This window comes from Notothenia rossii (assembly GCF_949606895.1).
Source record: "Notothenia rossii genome assembly, chromosome: 11".
Lineage (NCBI taxonomy): Eukaryota > Metazoa > Chordata > Actinopteri > Perciformes > Nototheniidae > Notothenia > Notothenia rossii.
Window position 1 is genome coordinate 50007691 of NC_136910.1, and position 20742 is coordinate 50028432.

The following is a 20742-nucleotide window of genomic DNA, read 5'->3' on the forward strand; positions in this document are numbered from 1 at the left end:
ATTCCCATGGAAAGTTTCCATCTTTAAAAATTCCCGCAATTTTGCAACCCTAGTCATAACACATGACTACATTCAATTGAGACAAGCCAGTCCTGATCGGCAGTTCTATTTTTTTTTAGATAATATTTCGGACTAGGAATGGTAAATAATAATACAATTTAAAAAAGCTACCCCAGAAAGAGTGGGTCAAAATTGAAATAAAAAATACCTTTTAGATCTACAGAGAGATGAAAAAAGTGAAATGTTAAGCACTTTTACTTTCACTTGGTTGACATTGCTCATATTAAACTGCTAATGCACCCAAGGCCCTAGCTATTTCCTTTTGATGTACAGCACACGATAGCGTTGTATAAAAATAACTTATATATTCACACACTGCAGATAAACTGAGTCAGGAAGGATTGTGAATATTATTGGAATAAAAACACATGTCCTTGTTGACAATGATTCCAACTTTGCGCTCGGGGGTGTGCTTGACTTAGCTCTCTGGATCGTTTTTCATGTGCAAGAGGCTTTTAGAAAGCTTTATGTTCAAAAGACAGGCATAAGGGATTCTCACGGGGCTGTGACACTCCTATTAAATATACCATTTCCCACGATACAGCACACACATTAGCTTAGAAACACACGCCGGCTCTGTAGTCCCCGCCTGCAGCAGCGTGCACAGATTGTGCTTACATTGTACCCCAACGTGTTTCTGGAGCGCTGACTCAGAATCGCTTGTGTAGTAGGAACTTCTAAACTGGATTTAGCGTCACGCCTTCTGGAGCTAGAAAACCCAGCTTGTGGTGATCTAGCAGTCGAAGAAACAGCTTTTTCATTATAATTACAAAAGCCTTCAAGCTTATTTCTGCCTGCCCAAACTAACACGAATTTGGAAGGTTGGGTGTATGTACTTTTATGGAGCATCCAAACCCAATCAATGTTAAGCTGGTTTTAAATGGACACTATGGATTCTACTCTGATACATTCTTATATTCCTAGCTAAAGTCTTAATCTCATAAGACAAAAGAACATGTGATATGTCATTTTTTGTTATTTAAAGAGTACTTCATACCTGTGTTATATCTGTAAACAATTCTCGAGTGCACATACATTATCAGTGGCTGTGTGAAAGAGGCTGGCATCAATCACGGCCAATCAAATCAGCTATAATTCCCTTTTAAAAGCAGCGCACTCCCTTCCATGAGACACTGCAGTTTTATTACGGAGAGTCCAGACCATTTCCTTTGAACAGGGGGCAGTCCAAGCTGGATGTTGTGGCAAAAATATATCATATCCTAAATATGAATATAATGTACCCTAAATAGGCAACAAAGGGAACAGGATGTGTTTCTGTAGGGTGAAACAAATCTGAAAAAATATTGAGTCAACAAGTCAGTATAGCATTCAGCTGGAGTCATTTAAAACCATTGTAAGGCCATGGTAGCTTGTATTATTCATGCTTCCACATTAACACTTACACCATCTCCTTTATGTCCTTGTGAAATTATTTCCAATAACAGTTTAACACACAACAAATGACATTAAGCTAAACCCTCCATTTTGGTGATGCCACTGATACATAATAAACACTTTCAATTCCATTTAATTTCCACACAGGAAATATTAAAATCCGAACGATCTGAATTTGGCTTAAGGGAAAACATTTTTTTTTCTTTTGGCCTTCGTTTGAAAGGGAAATCTATTATTGGATTCTTAAATCCCGGCTCTCTTAACACAAAGGTGCCTTTAAGCAAGGCAGTTAACCCTTATTGGCCTCCGCGGAGTTCCCTTGTGTCAATGCATTTAAACCTGTGAACTCGCTATAGCTTTATGCTGCCAAACAGAAGTGCTCAGTTGACTTTCCCTTGGATTAAATATAACAAAAAATTCAAGGCCTGGAAGTGTGACATTACTAACACATTGATGATGATTATTGAGCAGAAATGGTGCTCTCTTGTGAGACGAAACCTATTATACTAGAGTATAAATACACTTTTGTGGCGGCTTGAATGTAATGTCTTGATTGGCTGTGCACTGAATGGGAAAATAAAACGTTGCATTAGAAAGGAAGTGAGCATTTGCAAGTCTTTCATAATGAATACAAGTTTCAACTGCTTGTTTCCGTTGCCACATATTCTGTCAAACTAGAAGTTCACTTGTATGAAATCTTTTGCTCTGACTTTTCATTTCAAGAGGGATATGTCATGTATACAGTCAAGGTAAAAAAAAAAAAAAAGAAATTCCCATGACCTCGTTTAATAAATCAAACTATGGACAATATGTTGTATTTCGACATGGCAAAAGTGGAAAGACCTGATTCTTCTATCTCTGCTGTGTCACAGTTGAATGGAATGTAAATGGAGTTATCTTTTTTGTCTGATATAGATTTTAGCGATAAAAGTAAAAATGGAAGAACAATTGTCCCGCCCGCAGTCTCAACAAATTGCCCCTCTGTATTGATGCTATAGTGTTACAAACACTCACACATAGTGTCTTTCTATGGTAATGGTGCAATCTTTTTTGTTTTTTTCAGAAATCACTATATTTGAGAAAGTGAGCAATCAACTGTGTCCTTGGTCACAAACTGAGCTATCAAGCGTATGAATTGTGAAAGCACTCTCCTTTAGAAAACAGTCTTTCGACAGTTGTTTGTGGCTCTCTCGACTCAGCGTTTTGGACTTTTTGACATCAACACATATTTTTGTTGTGATAAGTACGTTTTTACTGATAAAAAGCAGTAAATTGTTCTGCAAATGGGGCTTTTACTTTTCAGCTAAATTATACCTACTGCTCATATGCTGCATTTAAAAACTATTAAGTGCTAAAATTGGCAAACGAAGCTTTGACATTGCACTGGAGGTCGAGATAGTTTGATTTGGTCTCACCCTCAACCACTCAATGTTGCTAAGATATTGCTGCCTGATTTGTCATTAAATAGGCGTTTTCACACGAGTGAATGTAGACCTCAGTTAATCATGAAACTGCACATTAAATGGGACTGGATTCCATTACAACATCTACCTGGGATGATTAAATTGATGGCATCATTACATGCACCGTTACTGGGATGGTTTGCTCTAAGGCAAATGAATATGTAACAGGAGTCACTTTGCCAGGCACATATCATTTTTTAAACATCTAGTTGTCTGTTGAGACATGAGGCGAATGGTAATTCTGCAATTATTCCTCTGTTCTTACTCTAATAATATATCCTCCTTGTACTACCACGATGCTATATATATCGAATGCATTGCATTGGAAAGTAAACTACAATACATCAGAGTAAGAACTGCCATGTGATTATAACATCTGACAATCTTTCTATAGGTTGGAAAATAGAAGCAATTTAGTCTGGTTTTGAGACATTATTTTCAAAGGGGGATAAAATAGTTTTTAATGTAAGGACGTCTTAACAGCTTTTGTGAATCCCGCTCGGGTTCTGGTACATCCGCCAGCTCAATTACGGCAGTGATAAAGCTTTAATTTAAGGGATGATGACCCCCTCCATAAATGAGTCTCCAGATCTCTCCAATTAACGTATTGGAGCACCAAAATGGCTGCATACATCAATGGGTTTCCATTACGGAGAGATGGATGAAGTGGCCTTGGGCAACTGACTGTGAGAGGCTGTAAGAGGATGGAACTGAGGGGGAAATAATAGAGAACAAAAACAGTATGGCAGAGATAAAACACTGTATATGAAAGGGACACAAAGGTGAAATGGAGAAATAGTGGTACAAATATGAACAGAAATAGAAAGGCAGAGATAGAGATATGAGAGGAGTCAGGCCACCAGATGCTCTAATGACCACAGGAAATATTACAGCTGGCAACCACACAAATGTTAATGACACAAGTAATTTAAGAGCCTGTGTGTGTGTGTGTGTGTGTGTGTGTGTGTGTGTGTGTGTGTGTGTGTGTGTGTGTGTGTGTGTGTGTGTGTGTGTGTGTGTGTGTGTGTGTGTGTGTGTGTGTGTGTGTGTGTGTGTGTGTGTGTGTGTGTGTGTGTGTGTGTGTGTGTGTGTGTGTGTGTGTGTGTGTGTGTGTGTGTGTGTGTGTGTGTGTGTGTGTGTGTGTGTGTGTGTGTGTGTGTGTGTCATTTGACCATCCTGACAAGGTCGAGAAGTCCTCCTAATTATTCTATTATTACCAAAAGGCGAAGTCTGGAGATATTTTAACCTTACGTGGTGTGCTGAGAAAGCTTTGGGTTAGGATTTAGGCAAAGCATTGTGTTCAGATTAGATACGTTGGCCTCTGAAATGCGTGTAATGACCGCGCAGTGCTGACCTGGGGAAATAGAAGTAAAAAAATAAAGGGAGACATGGGGGAAGCTATGGTACTGTAGTTTCTCTGTTGCACCATCCACCTTTCTTAAACCCATCCCTGTTTTTGGGTTCCATAAAAGAGGTTTGCAAAAGTTATGAAGTACACTTCCTTCTAAATAAGTGCTTATTAGCCAATAAACCTTGCTGTTTCATGGCACTGTTTCACAGTCCGAAAATAGGTAGAGGTAGCTACTGTAGGATAAAAAATAGTGCAGCTTTGAAAGTTTTGCATTCAATCGGGAACACAGCTTTACGTTTTCAGTTCAACCTAGAATTAAATTAACGCTGACAAAGTCCATGCTTTGTGAATTTATTTCCATGTGGGGAGCAGACAGGAGATGTTTGCATGAGCAGGAAAACATGGATCAGTGCATGACAAGAAAGGTCATGTTGATAGCTTGTTGGCTCGTTCTACATCCTGTTTAGCAACCATGTCCATCTTATATATCGTTACCTCCGGAAAATCCTACAATCCGAGAATTCTTGTAGGAATAACTTAGTGGAAAACAATTTCACAATTCCTTCACGATATATATATAATACATAAAGTGCATCTATAAATACTGTGAGCTACACCCCCTCTCTATTTATATCTCCGTCTTTATGTTGCCTCTCTGTTTTTCCTCTCCTCCCTTTATTCCCACCTGTCTCTTCTATCTCTCTCTCATGAGTCTATATGAAATATTCTGACCAGGCTCCTACGGTGAACACATAATTGGAAACTCGTGAACCGTAACTCCTACATGTGGGCTTTTCTCCTATCTGTTTGGGGAAAAGAGGCTTGAAGAGCACTACAACATGGAGGAGGAGACGGGGGGGGGTTGGTGGTGTAGCCTGTAAAACATCTTCATGGTCAGAATACTACACCGCGCCTTGAGATGGTGGTGTCCTACAATACACTTATATAGATAAGAGGAGAGCGGAGAGAGAGGAGCGGCAGGATGGATAAATGGATTGATAGATGGGGGAGAGAGGGGGGGAGGAGGGGGGGACGCGTCAACAGTGAGATGGAAACGGAGAGTTATGGCTCGTCTCCATTAGCTCTGTTTTCCGCAGCCAGAGCGAACGCTGGCACGGATCCTTGTTTGGTTTCCATCACCATTAATTCGCCAGCTTCACCAAACAACACTTGAATTTTTAAAACAATAGGACAATTGAGGATACGGCCAAATTAAAAATGAGCCTAGCAGGTGGTAACACGAGCAGTACAACCATTAAAAAATAATGCTTTCATTTTTCTGTGTTTTGTGAGATGAAAATTCTGCCATTAGCCAGGTGCAAACTGTGATACAACAGTAACACTTTTAAGCTATGTGAGAATTTATAAGCAACATGTTACAAGTCTGGCCAAATAGGGAAACAAACTCAGACTCAGGCTGTTTCTCAATTGCGAGGATGCTGGCTTGGTAGTCACATACTTCCAAGTCACTTCCTTCAGAAACAAAGCAATTATGCTTCCAAGCCACGGCTTCGGAAAACGAAGAAGAATGGAAAAGGCTAACAAGTGTGCCACTCTCTCTAACGGTTTCAACATAAACTGTACCGAAAATAAATACCTCACGATGTCTATCTAATAATGAACTTGCTTTACTTTCACGGAACACATTTTTGGTAATAACAAATGCAACAAAGTAACATATCTACCAACACATGATCTACGCCCCTACATACTTACATTTAAATGTGTGCTGCGTCGGTTCAGCCATTCTCCGCAAGGGTTTTAAAAAATGGTCCGTCCGCAAAGCATTATGGGGATTTTAAGGACGCAAAGTCTACCCATGTGCAGCCTCGAAATTTCCCCCCAACCAAAGACGCGGCCTCGTGGAATTCCAAGTATGCTGGAGATTGGAACAGTCCTTCGGCGGCACTCGAGGACGTAGCCTCCTTGAAATATTGGCTTGGAAGCCAGTATCCTCGAGATTGAGAAACGGACTTAGACTCCAAGCAACAATTATGTTTTGTCCATTTTTCTTCCAATTTATCCATTAATAGTTTACCAAACATTGAGCTATATTTTTGGACTATAAAAGTGTGAAAAGACAAATAAGAAAAAATAATAGCACATCTTCACTTTTGAAAAGCTAGAAACAGGGAACATTTAGTATTTAGGCTTCACATTTATTTTGGGTTTTAAACAGGTTTTGGGTTAGATTACTAAAATAAGGTCTGTCTTTTTCACAAGCTTCAGAGATTTTAACATTTTTGTTTTATGACATAATATGTATCTCTAAATTCCCCACTCGTGAATATCTCAAGTTTCTTTGTGTCATAATATTTACGTTTGCTAACGTAGGTAAATAAGACTACTAATATCTTCATACAATTAGCCACCTTTAGCCAAGTCAGTGGCCCCCTGGGGGGGCGCAGAGGCATGACAGGGGGCGCGCGAGAGACCAGGAGAAAAAATGGTTATTAAAAAAAAAAAAAAAAAAAAATCATCATTTGAAAAATTATTTATTCGAAAATAATATGATACATTAATATTACGTCTGGGTCTCTGTGTTTCATTAAAGCTCGGCTCTGTGTGTGTGTGGAACGAGCCATTTTGTGTGCGTACGCGAGCGAGAGAGAGAGAGAGAGAGAGAGCGCACCAGTACCGGAGATCGTTGTTGTTAGCTTCTGGTGCTAGCGAGCTATGCTAACGGATATAAGGAGTTTTTTCAACAACAAAATGGAGGAGAGTCGAGAGGCTCAGTGAACTAAAGGACTCTCTCAGTGTTATCTCAGTGGGTCGCAAACATTTTGGTCACCATGAATGTAAACAATTCTTTCCGAGGCACACGTTCATATGATCATTATAGTTATAAAAATATAAGAGAATAAATGAAAAACAGGTATGAAATACAATATGACAGCAAAACAATAACAAAGTTTAAAAGGGTGATTTGTAAAATATCCATAAAGAAAAAGTAAATCTGTTTACAGTTCTGTTTCAAATGGGTGTTCAGCATGCCCCCGGACCCCCCTATGTGAGGTCCACACGCCACCTATAAAAATAGCACTTGCTTACACCTAAAAATAGCACCTGCTTACACCTATATGCCGTGAACTGATTATCGAGCCTTCATTGTAACAGTCGCGGGTACACTGTATTTGCGTGGGGATTGTTGCAGTAGAACATTCAACTGTAGCGACCGGGACATTAATGGGAAACCCTAAATGTTTGAGCACCCTCTATGAAACATCAAGCTACCCCACAGCACCCCGACTATTTGTGTTGGCCACTGAGCCTGTCTTGTGTTGGGGGGGCCCGACAATTTGTTTTCTCAAAAGGGGGGGCCTGACAGAAACAGTTTGAGAACCACTGAGCTAAGCGGTGTTGATGTAGTTCGTTTAGAGCAGGGGTTTTCTAAGTGTGGGAAGGTGAGCCTCCCTTCAGAGAACAGAAGAACAGCCGCGCGCCCCCTCCCAATTATTATTGCTGTTATTGTTGTTGTTGCTATAATGCAGGGGTATTCAATTGCATTTCAAAGAGGTCCAGTAAGAGAACATTTCATTACATGCTCTGTTTTCGCTGTCTACCTTCCGCCATTTGAAATCACTCCGACTGTTTCTCTCCTCTTGTCTCGTATCTGTGTGTGTGTTTGAATCTATCGTGCTGACTCACTGACTGCACCAATGTGATTGGCTGAGTAGCGTCACCTCCTTTTTAAAACATTAAACAATAACTTTTTAAAACCTTTTTATCTCTATGTTGTAAACATATTTTTTAAACTTTTTTAACATTTTCAACATCGTGGATAAATCCTTATATGCTCCCGGCAACTCACTGAACGTCAACTTTGCCTCCCTATTACACTGACTCACCCTTACTTTAGTGGGGAACAATGATTCTGCGTCTTTGATGCGCACAGGCGGATGATACGGGGATGCAATGTAGACAGGAATAAACGCAGATCATCCTCAGAGCAGCCTTGACCGGTACTTGCTTTTGATCAAAGTCAATGCGGAAAACCCGCACTCACACAGGTAAGTGGAAGTGAAGGGAATGAGCACTTTTACAGCCTTTTTGGCGAGGTGGGGGAACTCGGTCTCCACAGACAGCCAAAAGTGTGCAAATGACACACGCTTTCTGCCAGACGCTGTCTCCTCAATCACTTCAGGTAACTTCACAAAAAATCAATCCATGTTGCCGCTCGCATAAAGTTGGCTGAAGTTAACTAGTTAGATTTCACTGTTTCTCATATTTTGTTCTCATGCTGCGCCTCCCCTGAAGCTCTCTGGCGCCCCCCCGGGGAGGCGCGCCTCACACTTTGAAAACAGCTGGTTTAGAGCATTATGTTAGCAATTTTCTGTGTCACAAACGTTTCTACAGAGGTTTGTCTCTGCAATATTTCAAAATCCAATGGAAACATTTTCATCGCATTTAGTCAATGGTATTTTTGCGATGCCACATTTCGGGTCCTCCCTGCAACACACACTGGCCGCACAAAGCTGTTATGTCATTCAAGAGCATCATTCTTACTATTTGTGCGTCCTTAACTGCCCTTTGTGATGTCACAGTGTACCAGTACATCTCTTATATGTGTCCATGCTGTGACTTAAACCCGACTTTGTCCTTGTAAAGCTTTATTATGTCGTCATGCTGTGACTTGCTAGTTATGGTTTGCGCTGACGGCTTATTACTGTATGAGAAAAGCACAGAGCCTTTGGGACAGTGTGTTCATCACCAGCGCGTCCTTGGACGTTCACACATTGTTACACATGATGCCTCGCGCGTACAAACAAGACATTCACTCACTCTCTAATCCACACGAGGACATATACACAGTTTTATCCTCACACACACATGTTACACGCCCACATGCACCCTATTCTTTTATGAGCCCTCCCTTTGGGCCATAGCAGGAAATGAATGTCCAGCAGCTGAGGCTGTTAATTAACATTTATGGCTGGAGAGATGACCGTTGAATCGTTAGATTGGCTCTCGCAGCCTTCACGTCAAAGCAAGCGGGGTATAAAAATCCAATCTCTGTCCCTGACTCCCTGTCAAAGTAAGGATGGTGGATCATGATGTTGATTTGTTTTATACTAGGGAATCTAAACGGCACTGATCCCCTTTGGGGGTACAGTGTTTGGTTCATAATATTCTGAAAAGGTAGGAAGACATTGAACATCTTGTTAGATTTGTGTTTAACTCTGCCTTTTTCAATATATTTTTTTATGTCCTTATTCTTTTAAATACAGTACATAATGCATCAATTTGCTCTATCGCCAGCTCTTTCTCCTATATTTTATTACTTCACAATGTTCTTGCCCTTTTGTTCTTTCTGCCTCTTGCCCTTTCATTTCTCATTTTCGGAAGTCTATACTTCACCCATGCCTGCCTCCCACTTTTGAAATATTGATTACATAAAATGATGATGAGGCTGGCCAAAGTCTTCTATCATGATAGGGGTAATTTCATATCTGGAAAGCAGTATGGTTTTTGACCCTCCTTTGTGAATTAAAGACATAACACATCAAAAGTACTTTCTTATTTTGAGAACTTCAGGGCTAAATGACTTGTATAGAATAATATACCTGTTTAAGACTTTATCCAAGAAGCAAGAAGCAAACAATACTAAACATCTCAATTTATTGAAATGTCATAATGACATCTCATAAATATTGAAAAATGACAACTGGCAAATACTGTATGTAACATTAACTCGCAAACAAATCCACAACAGGCTGGGTTTATACCAGTATATTAAATGTTTTCAATTATAAACTAAAGTTCCCATGTCATACACACACACACACACACACACACACACACACACACACACACACACACACACACACACACACACACACACACACACACACACACATATATATATATATGAGCACAGACCCCACACACATATATTGGCACACACCACCAACACACACCTCCAAAATGGGTTCCAATCACTGTGCCAAACACCTGTCTGCCAACAATCTCTAATAGTTTTCTTGGCCATGTCTGCTTTCCCCTGACCAAGAGAAACCAAGTGTGTGTGTGTGTGTCAGAGTGTTCATGTTTATTTGTGTGTGTTAGCAGTCTGACGGCAACAGATAAGGTGGCAGCTATCTTATCGTGCTGAGCCAACCTTACCCTAGAACCTCAGGTGTCACGGCCTGCTGGCTTTCCCCCAAGCATCCCCTCATTTTCATGTCAATTTCATTCCATTTTGCTGTCTCTCCGTGTCTTCCCTCCCTCCCCCCCGAGTCTATCCCTCGATTTGCTCCCTCCTGCCTGGCAGTTAGGGCCCATTTTAGCTCCTCTTTCCTCCTTCCCTTTTCCCCCATCTTGCTCTTTAAATCTTTCTTGGTATTCTTCCACTTGGCCTTGCCATGAATCTCTCCAATCTTTGGCCAACTTTGACAGAGTTTTGCTCTCCTGCTGGTTCCCTTTTAGCCCACATCTGACACATTTTTCTTTATCTCTATCTCTTGTTTTCTCCTTATCGCTGACTTTCCTACAGAGTCCAAAGTAGGTGGCGATTCACTTTGACATTTCCACAACACCTCACTAATTCCCAATGTCTTTCCCACTTCCTCTATTCAAGTTTATTTATTGCCAAGATAGTGAACATGACAGCTTTTTTTATCAACCTGGCAGTTATTGTATAGGTCACTCTTTAGTCAGTCTAGCCCGACAAATTGTAGCCTTCAGTCCTTCCCTTTAGCTTTGTAATACTGCCTTAGTCTCAGAATGACTCCCTGACATTCCCCTGAGGCAGGCAGCTGCAAACTGAGCCACTTGGTGAGCGGTTGGTAGTGGTTTAAAAGGTGACAACAACCCCAAGCAGCACTTTATATCATTTTATTGGGGTGATGATTTAAATCTCCAGGCTGGCAACTTTAAAGAGGAAGACAGAGAATAACTATGCATTCAGATCAAACAATTATGGAAAAGGGCATATACGTCAGAACAATAACAAATGGTTAAGAAGAAATGAAACGTTTTGTATTTGAATATATGAAGTAAAACCTATGAACAACACAGCCGGTGCCGATCTATTATCGAATCAGATAATAAGGTATTGTTTTTGATTTAATATAATATTCAAACATAGCCGTGGTACCTATTGCTGATTTGCTTAGGAACGTTTACTCAACTTAGTGAAATCGCCCTGAAGCCTCTTAAGTTGCAACCACAATAGGAGCCGGTCAAATTCTCTAAATGCAAAGGAAATGTGCTTTAATGCTTTCTTTCCTATCTCCTTTAGCACCACCCTTTACCAAAGGAAAGGAGATAAGGCTGTCCAACAATCCGTTGCAGCAACAAACATTTGAAGTGAAACACAAAATAACGTAGCTCTGTTTTAAGACATTAAAACAAAGCTACGCAACACAGAGACGTTTTGCATCGGGGTCAAAGAAAGGGTTAGGAAAGACAAAGGGCCTAATTGTTTTAACTATTGGACCACAGCCCAATTCACAATGGACATTAAGGCTGATGTAATCACCTGCATTTATAGGCTCATTACCGATACCCCTGACCCAAGCAAATGCCTGGCTACGTGCCAGACCATAATGAGCAAAGTGAAATGTGTTTGCTGGCTTTGCCAAACTACCCTTCTCATTGTCTTTCCATTTGTTTTTTCTTGGTTCGTAGCTTTAGCTTTTCTACTGGCTAATTATAATTCTAAATTCTTCTTCAAATTGTTCTTCAGACCCTGTTTTTGTGTGATTTGGTTCTTAACATTTTTCCAATATTACTTTTTTCTTTGTAAATACCTGTCAATCTCATCAACATTTGACCCTCCTTCTCTCTCCTTCCCATTCACTTTCATTTCAAGCCAAACTATCTTTGGCAAATGGTTTCATTTTCCCTCCTAGCTCCATCTCCCGCACCTCACATCTAGCCCTCAGGCTCTCTCCCAGTACCTTCTCTATCTTCATCCCCTTACAAATATGACCATCTTTGTCAAACTGTCAGCCTGTAACCCTCTTTCATCTAATAAATAAACCCTTTCAATTCATTGTTACCTCATAGCACTCCTCCCTTTCCTCCCGCCACCCTGGCACTTCCATCTCAGAACAAGTCAGACAGTTGTTATGAATCTACCCACGAGGAAAACACCATCTTACATTTTCTCTTCCTCTCTACCTCGTTTCCCCCCTCTCTCTTTTTCTTGCCTGCCTTTTCGCTTCCACTGCATTTACATCTCGCGGTGCGGAGGTTGGAGGCATGCAATGATGAGAGGAGTGAGCATCTCCTGAGCATCCCTCTGGGCTTTCAGTGTCCTTCTCTCTGGCTTGAGGGTTCATTATTTTTTTCTGTTTGCTATTCTGTGTCATACATTTTAAAGAAATCCTATTTCTTTGTAGCTTCCAATGTTTTTTCTGCATTTGCTGGCAAAGCAAACTACTTTTAGACCTGCCACACAACAACATGGCTATACCTCATTAGTGTATCAGTACATTGTGTTAGGCTTAGGATTAATCTTCACCAAAAAAAGTTTTATTTTAATGTTTTAAGAAAATATTTTTTATTAAGAGTATGTTCTTTTATAGCAGAGTATATCTATTCCCAGCGTTGTTCAGTATTCTGACAGAAACATGGTATTGCAGGGTACAATGAAATATATCATGAATATTTCCAAGTAACAAGCATCGGCAGCTTGACATTTACATTTCCCCCCTGACTTTCTTAGCATAAGAAAAGCTTTCTGATTCTACTTCTGATTTGTCGAGTGCTGACATTAAATGAACTCCTTCCGAGTTGGCGATGAAGTTGGCTTGGCATATTTAAAGTTTTTTGCTATCCTCAGGAAGATATTTTTCCTCCCGGGGATCTAATACTGAGGTTCATAGAAGCCCACGGTGACATCTTTGACTTTCTTTCATATTTAAAAAATAGATCACGCTGTATCATCCCAACATTCTGATTTAAGAGCCGACATCAAAAACTCACCTCCTTCTGTCATATTATTTTCTAATTTTTGCCTTTTAATCTTATTTAAACACAGTTTGTGCTCAACACTTCACCGTTTTAATGTCACTCAGTATTGAACAAAGGTGCGTTTTGGGAATTATAAATAATAAGTAATAGCCTGCAGTCGTGTTCTCTGCGCTGGTGTGAAATTGAAGGTTGTTTTCATTACATTACTGCCAAATAAAATGTTATAATTACATTTTTGTCAAGCGTGGAACAAAGCAATGTCTTTTCTCGTTCTGTTATTGAGATATATATATTTTTTCCCCATTCTTGCAGCTAGAAATCATTTTTCTAAAGTGTGCACGACAGTATCTTAGTGTTTTCATTATGTTATACTGACAGGCGATTGCCCAAGGCCCTGACAAATCGTTGACCCCATCTTGACCTTTACTGAGGGTCATTCTGGATAGGATGTACGAATCCTATTGCTTCTGTGTGTGCGGAAAAAACGAGAAGGACACATTGCAATTGAAGGGTTTCCTTTACAAATCCATTTCACACAATCCTACAAACACTTAACAGGGTTATACATCAAATGACATTAATATGTACAATTGTATAAGAGCAAGATTAAGAACCGTCGGATAATTACATGTTTGGAACTGAATTTGATTATATTTTACATTTAAGACTTGTATGTTATGCATTTGTCTAGCCATTACTCTGGCAAATCCATATAAGACTGTATTTCAATTGTATTCTTTTTAGATTCAAAAGTTCTGTCTATATGCTAAGCTATAACTGCATGTGCAGATTTCGAACATGAACGAAAATGTTGCAAATTGTGACATCGATTTTCTTTCATTCCCCGTCTGAGGAGGCCTTGAGAACCTGGTCAGTCATTGCATATGTTGTCACATAGGTATGCTTCAAATGCAAGTAATGCAAATCTGGCCACAAAAATAAAACAACCCATTATTTAGGACCGTGTACATAAAACAAGTAATATCACTTTTAAAAGCTGATTTGCTGGCTTCACTCTCTCCCCTTCTTCATAGCTGTACTAAACCATCCATGTATGTTGTCCATTTGTCCTGTCTGTTTGCATTACATTAGAGAATGACAGAGACCCCCACTCATTACATTATTACAGACGGAGAGAACAGGATCCAAGATAAAGCATCTGCTGCGGTGATGTCACACGGCAGTTATGGAGCAGATTATGTGGCTTATATTCTGAACTCTATCTGCCTCCAGTATGCTCTCTTAACCTCTACCGTCAAATCCTCAAGTTTTTACATTTGCTTTTAGTCATTTTTTTCCAACTTATCTTTTGAAATATCCCTATATTGCTCTGTCTTTCCAAATATGGTGATTATGTATTAATGGTAACATGGAGTTCAGCTGCTGTTGCGCCTTTTTAGAGATGATGTTTTCAGATGTTATTTCACAGTAGACAGCTATTCCCTTGAAGAAATAATGGTGGCAAAGATGGGACTGATTATATTCTGTATTTGCTGTCTTTAGAGCTCTTTTTTTAAGCTTTTCCATTTTGAAATCTTTGCTTACTTTTCCATGGATCTACCTTACCTTTCCTTCCTCCCTTTTTGCATCTTTATTCTCTGTCCTCTTTGTTCTTTTAGATGCAACACAACATAATATTCCCTTTTATCTCCAGACACGTTCAAACAAAACTGCACTTTTCCAAAAATATTAAATCATCAATTATGAATTGAAGACTTCCTCTCTTCCATTAGATTCACGCTGTGCTGCGATGCTTGTAGTTAATTCATTTGATTGTTTATTCCCACTTGACTGGGAATATTTGAAAGTAAACTGGCAGGTCAACCTGTTGTTCCTAACCTGATCCCCTCGCATGCTAATGATAGCCCTGGCTTTAACAGAACAGGCAGGGAGACGGAGCACATGGGGAGTATTGGGGGACTGTGGGCTGGATTTTGCAATGGATTTTGTGCAATATGAAGTTCAGTGACTCCGATGACTCAATTTGGCCCATTGATTTACAATTGAGACTTTACTTTGGTAATCTTTTAATCTTTACTTTTAGTTTGTTCTTGCAAGGTCACATTTTTATAAGCCAAGATTTGCTCATCCTTTGGCTCGCTTAGTAGAAGTAAAAGCAAAACCTTTTAATGATTGAAAAACACATTAGATTAGATTCAAGGGTATTATCATAGGACAGACTCACACTACTGTGACATTTATTGTTGCATCTAACCAGGTGCAACAAGTGGTTCAGGGTATATTCGTGTTTACAAAAATGTTTTGTCATTTCATTTGAACTTCTTATATTAATATAAATTTTTTTTTTTATTTCAATAATGTTATTCGTTGCACATTCTTCCATTTTTTACATTTGATTTATCATTAATTATTTTATTAATCCTTAATTTTTTTCACAAACTGTTACGAAACCCAATTCCCATCAGGATGAATAAAGTATCTGGTTCTGATTCTAATATTTACAAAAGTTTGGGGATAAATATTGAAATATAAACAGTTTATGCGGTGAGGCATTGTGAACAACTCTACCGGGCACCAATACAAGTTTAAACTTTACTGACTTTCGGCCCATGCCAGGAATTTCTAATCCTGACTGCAGTTTTCCAACATTAAATCTTTTGTCTCATCTTTCACTGTGTGTATCCTGAATCAGGATGTAGGGCCATGATTTAAAAAACTCTACAAGGATCTGCTGCTCACTGAAGTGAACACCTAACCCTTGCTGCGCTGTTATGATTGAATATTACTTAAAAATGAATGATAAGTATAGAGTTTGGAATTCCACGGCTACGGATTTGGCGGTGATCTGCTGTTAGGAGGTGTTGAAAAGACGCACGCTGAGTGTGTAATTATCTCAGTCTTTTCTAGCGGTTCACATCTCATCTAATGTAATCCTCCTAACTGTATATTGAGCACTCTCTTCCTATTCACTTGGTATCTCTTTCTTTGATTCTCCTAATGCTAATATTGTCAAGCCCCCATTCTGGAACTGCGTAAAGGCCATTGGGATTTGTTTTTGCTGATTTGCTCTGGTTTTGTTTCAGGTTTTTTCTGTTGCTTTTTCTGTTTATTGTCGATATCATATGTGTGTTTTTAGCTGGTAAAACATCCCATGGTGTCATCTAGAGAGTTGGAGAACTGCTGTATTGGAAAAGTACAGCTGGTGTCACGGTCTGGGAAAGCGAGAGAGCAATGGGTAGTGTGTGTGTGTAGAGAGGCAAGGAGAGTAAAGCAAAGAAAAACAAACAAGGGGAGAGGCAGATAGAAGAGGAACAAACAGGAACATGAAGAGGCGGAGCAGGAGCGTCCAAAAACTGATGTTTCACATGATAGCACGTTCTGCAACGTCGCTGCCAACAGCATCAGCAAATCTCTCCCACCAGCACTGTTTCTTCTTATGTTCCCCCACTTCCTCTCTCCTCCAGCCAAGCAAGCAAGCAAGTTTTCTGGAAATAAATAGCCTTACAGCTTCTCATGTCTCCAGAGAAATGAGAGGGGCTGCCCTGATTCTACATAAAAGAACTGCGACAAATAAAAAACCAAGCAACTGTGCTGTAAGATCAGATTGATCCGTGGTGGTAGAAGACATGATATCTGGGAGCTATTTTTACTGAAGTTCATGCAAGTTCACCTCTTGGCCAGAACAGGATTACTAAGCAACTGATTGCTGTGATTATTACACAATAACGGCCCGTCTACACAGCAGCAGTTAAACACATCTTCCAACGCTTCTGCCCATTGACTTTGCATGGGGTGACGTCACGTTGCCTCGCTTTTCGCCGAACTGCATTGTGGGGAAGCAAAGCGAAGATTTCCAGGATTTTTTCCGGATTCAAAAGTTGAGCAATGTTCAACTTTTGAAGCTGAGGTGGAAGCGTCAGCCAATCAAATCCCGTTTAGGCAAATCTGACAGTACAAGCGCTAGCCAATCAAACCACGTGTAAGCTGGGAGAGACATACCGCAGTTAATTTCCTCATATTCCAAACGAGAAATTACGGTAGCAAATCACCCGTTTCTTTACGACCAGTAACTATTTACCGGGATACAAACCGGAGGAACCAGGCATGGAGGTAGGTGGCAGAGACAGAGGGTGAAACTGGTAGGTTTTCGCCTGTTTGGGGAGTTTATATATACAGTATATATATTGCTCGCATAAAATCCCCGGGGTTTTTTGCTTTGTATGTCGGGGGCGCAATTCATGTGATTGGTTGTTGGTCGCGTTGCTCTCAAAAAAAAAACAAAGCTTTCAGACACGCCCACCTCCAAGATTTTCAAGATTTTTTTTAACGCTGCTGTGTGGACGGGCCGTAAGACTACAACATGGGTGTCTATATGAAGGAGAAACATTCATCGCCTTCAGAAAACCATTGAGCTGTCGTTTTTGGTATATCCTTGCTGTAGTAATTTGAAGAGGTGGAGTTGTCTTTTGGTCAGCCGATGATCACTGTGAAGCTGACCGTTGAGCGGCCCGACCAAGCAAGGAGGCAGAGGCAGAGAGTTCAAATATAACCCAGGGTGGGCATTTATTACTTATTGTGGTACATGACACAGCTTCAATCTTACTGCCTCATGTGAACACAGTCACCAGCAACAAGAATCTCTCACACACTACCAGGAAACACAGAGCCTAAATACCCACAGACTAATCAACCAACAAGACACAGGTGAGGGGGGAGGAGATACCACAGGGCACCAGGTGAACACAATCACCAACAATGAAGCTATACAACCCGTAACGGAGGCCGAGATCTATGGGCCCGGAGATCACCTCCATGACAATCACTTTTAAGACCAGAGGGACGCGTAAATATCATAGTTCTAAATAAAGTATCTGATTGGATCTCAACCAGACCTTTCGGACAGCCAGCATATCATTTTCTCTTACAAAAAAGTCAGGAAATGTCCTTTTTAATTGCAAATAATTGAAAGATGATTGTTTTCCCCAGAAAAAGACAGAATCATAACAAACACAATTTTTTAACAGTACTAGTCTTTCATGAAGGAATCCTTTTTAAAAAAAAAATAATATTACAGATATAAAGCTGCTCCCACGTGATGTGGTAGAACAGCTCTGTGCTGGAGTTGCGATTATATGATGAGAGCGGTGGCGTCCGATTAATTGGAAGCGGTACCCTCGGTGTTGCGCACAGCTAAAAATTGTAACCGATCGCTGCGCTGAAAGGCTGATATTTCGACACTCAACCAATCAGATAACAGCTGTATATAGTAGTGCAAGTCAACATAGGGGGTCACCATAGAAACTAAACATACCTGGCATTTTCATCGCAAGGCTCTGCGCCCAATCTCGTGGAGATTAGCACATTTCGAATGATTGAATGCAGCTTAATAACTGACTCACTGTTTCTCTGAGAGTAGAGTTGCACAAATGATTCTGCTTAAATCTCCAGAATATGTTGCCCCACTGACATTGATCAACTCCTTCTTAAAACCCCCTCCAATATAATACGGTCACTTTGAGGTAAGTCTGTATAGAGCATTACACTTTCTCTCCCAGTGCATTTGAAGTCACTAACCTATTGTAAAGGTTGATGTAATTACACCTGACATTTCAATTTGGTATTAAATAGTCCAATTTCAGTTGTACCCATTCTCTTCCATTCTGCAGTCTTGGGAGTTTTTCGCCCCTTTTTATTTGCGACACCAGACCGCTTCATCAGGAGCGTGACGTGGCTGCGGTAACAGCCGTTTTACAGCAGAGCCGATTTGGCTGATGTGCGTGGCGTGCTAAGTTACCGTGAAGTGTGTGTGTGTAGTAGACGGAGTGATAAGCGTGTAATAGGCTCACCTGTCTCTGCCTGCACACTGATGGGCAGGTGGGGAGAATGGAAACCAGATGGGAAGAAGGAGCGAGGGAGGGGAGAAACGAATGCACAGAGTAGATAAGGCTGCACTATACTGCCTTTGGCGAACACATGTTGAGATTTAACCTGCGTGATTAAATAGAAACCATTATGGAAGGAAAAAATAGGTGGGATGGAGATAGGGGAATGATAGAAATAATTGAAGAAATATCGCAGGGAAGATTGATAGCCTGGAGAAGCAAGAGTGAGGAGAAGTTCTCCAGCTAATCTCTTTACAGTGTTTCCATTATACTGTACATGCTTGCAATACAATCTGAGTCCATTTCACAAAGCCTTGAGGGGTTTTCAAGAGTAATGGTGAATTTGTCAAAGCTAAATCCGCCTTTTTTTCTTTTCCCACTTCAAAATGTCATATTGAAATATAAAATTGTTTTCCTGCACATCTTTTGTGGATGTAGTAACTCTTCACAGGACTTGTATTAGAATATACATCTAGAGGGGTTTCTAGGATTAGATTAGCTTTCTAAATGGGGGCTTATCAGCGTGGCAACCTCTCGAGGGGTTTCTAGGATTCTCAATATCAGTGTAGATTAGCTTCCTTTATGGGGTCATAACCAGCTTGGCAGATGTCTAAAAAGCAGAAGAAAAGTCACTTTGGCTCAATTAAATCCCCCCTTTTCTCACGACCAACTGTTGAATGATTTCTCAGATTGAAATGATTATGATAATTTCTGCCCATTATCTGTGGACACGGTGGCTTACTCTTGTTTTTCTTTGATAGGGTGAAGAGGAGCATCGTGCTGACGCTTAGTCCTGTCCAAGGTAAGTTGACGAGACAATGTAGGATCCAATTGCATTCACACTTTGTGCTGTTTTGTTATTTTGTGCTGAGTAAGGTTCACAAGGCAGGGTTTGTGTGAAACTCATTTATTTTCCAGTATAAATAGACATAACGGTTGCTCTGGTCCTTTTGTTTCTTCCTGCTCAACCGCATAAGCAGTGAATCTGCGTTGCCTTGTACATGTCTTCTACCATCACATGAAACACTTTGAAGATGATGTTTTCAGAGCTCGGCACTCTGTACGAGATCAAATCAACAATGGGAGCCACATGTGCAAGGCGCCTCGGAATTACTGTGAACCTGTTTGGCATATGTGAGGAAGACCCCAATGAACAGCTTTTAGGCAATGACTTCAAGAAATCTGTTGGAAAATCTCTGGAAATTGTATGATTCCAAAAGCGAGTCCAGCAGCTGCTGTAAACCTCTGGCCCGCCAGTAAGGTGGTCTCTGCTTCTCTGTCAGTAATATGTCTTCGGCTGTATCTGGTTGCCGTGGTGATATGCGTGTGTCAGCAGTAGGATGTGTGATGTGTGTGGTGGCGGGCGTTGAAAGGACTCCGTGGAGGCAGATAGAATTCCTCTGTCCAGAAATGCCAAGCGACACGGCGGTCAGATAGGGAAACTTCAGAAATGTTAGCGCGTAGGACACACACACACACACACACACACACACACACACACACACACACACACACACACACACACACACACACACACACACACACACACACACACACACACACAAGAAATACGCAGACTGAGTGGACACACACGTAGACAGATATACAGATTCCACAAAGGCCACGGCCATGCATTCATGCTGACAGCTCAGGACTATTAGGTTACATACAGGGAAGTCCATGCCTGCTGCTATGCTTTGAACATTCGTAG

General features: G+C 40.5%; 1 protein-coding gene across 2 annotated transcripts in view; it reads left to right on the plus strand.

Annotated features, from left to right (window-relative positions):
- Positions 1–20742, plus strand: part of cntfr (ciliary neurotrophic factor receptor) — a 221768-nt gene that overhangs the window by 19672 nt on the left and 181354 nt on the right. For both annotated transcript variants that reach the window (XM_079660167.1, XM_079660166.1), the window contains exon 2: positions 19793–19833. The gene's annotated coding sequence lies outside the window, so the exon portion shown is untranslated. The remainder of the gene's footprint in view (positions 1–19792; positions 19834–20742) is intronic.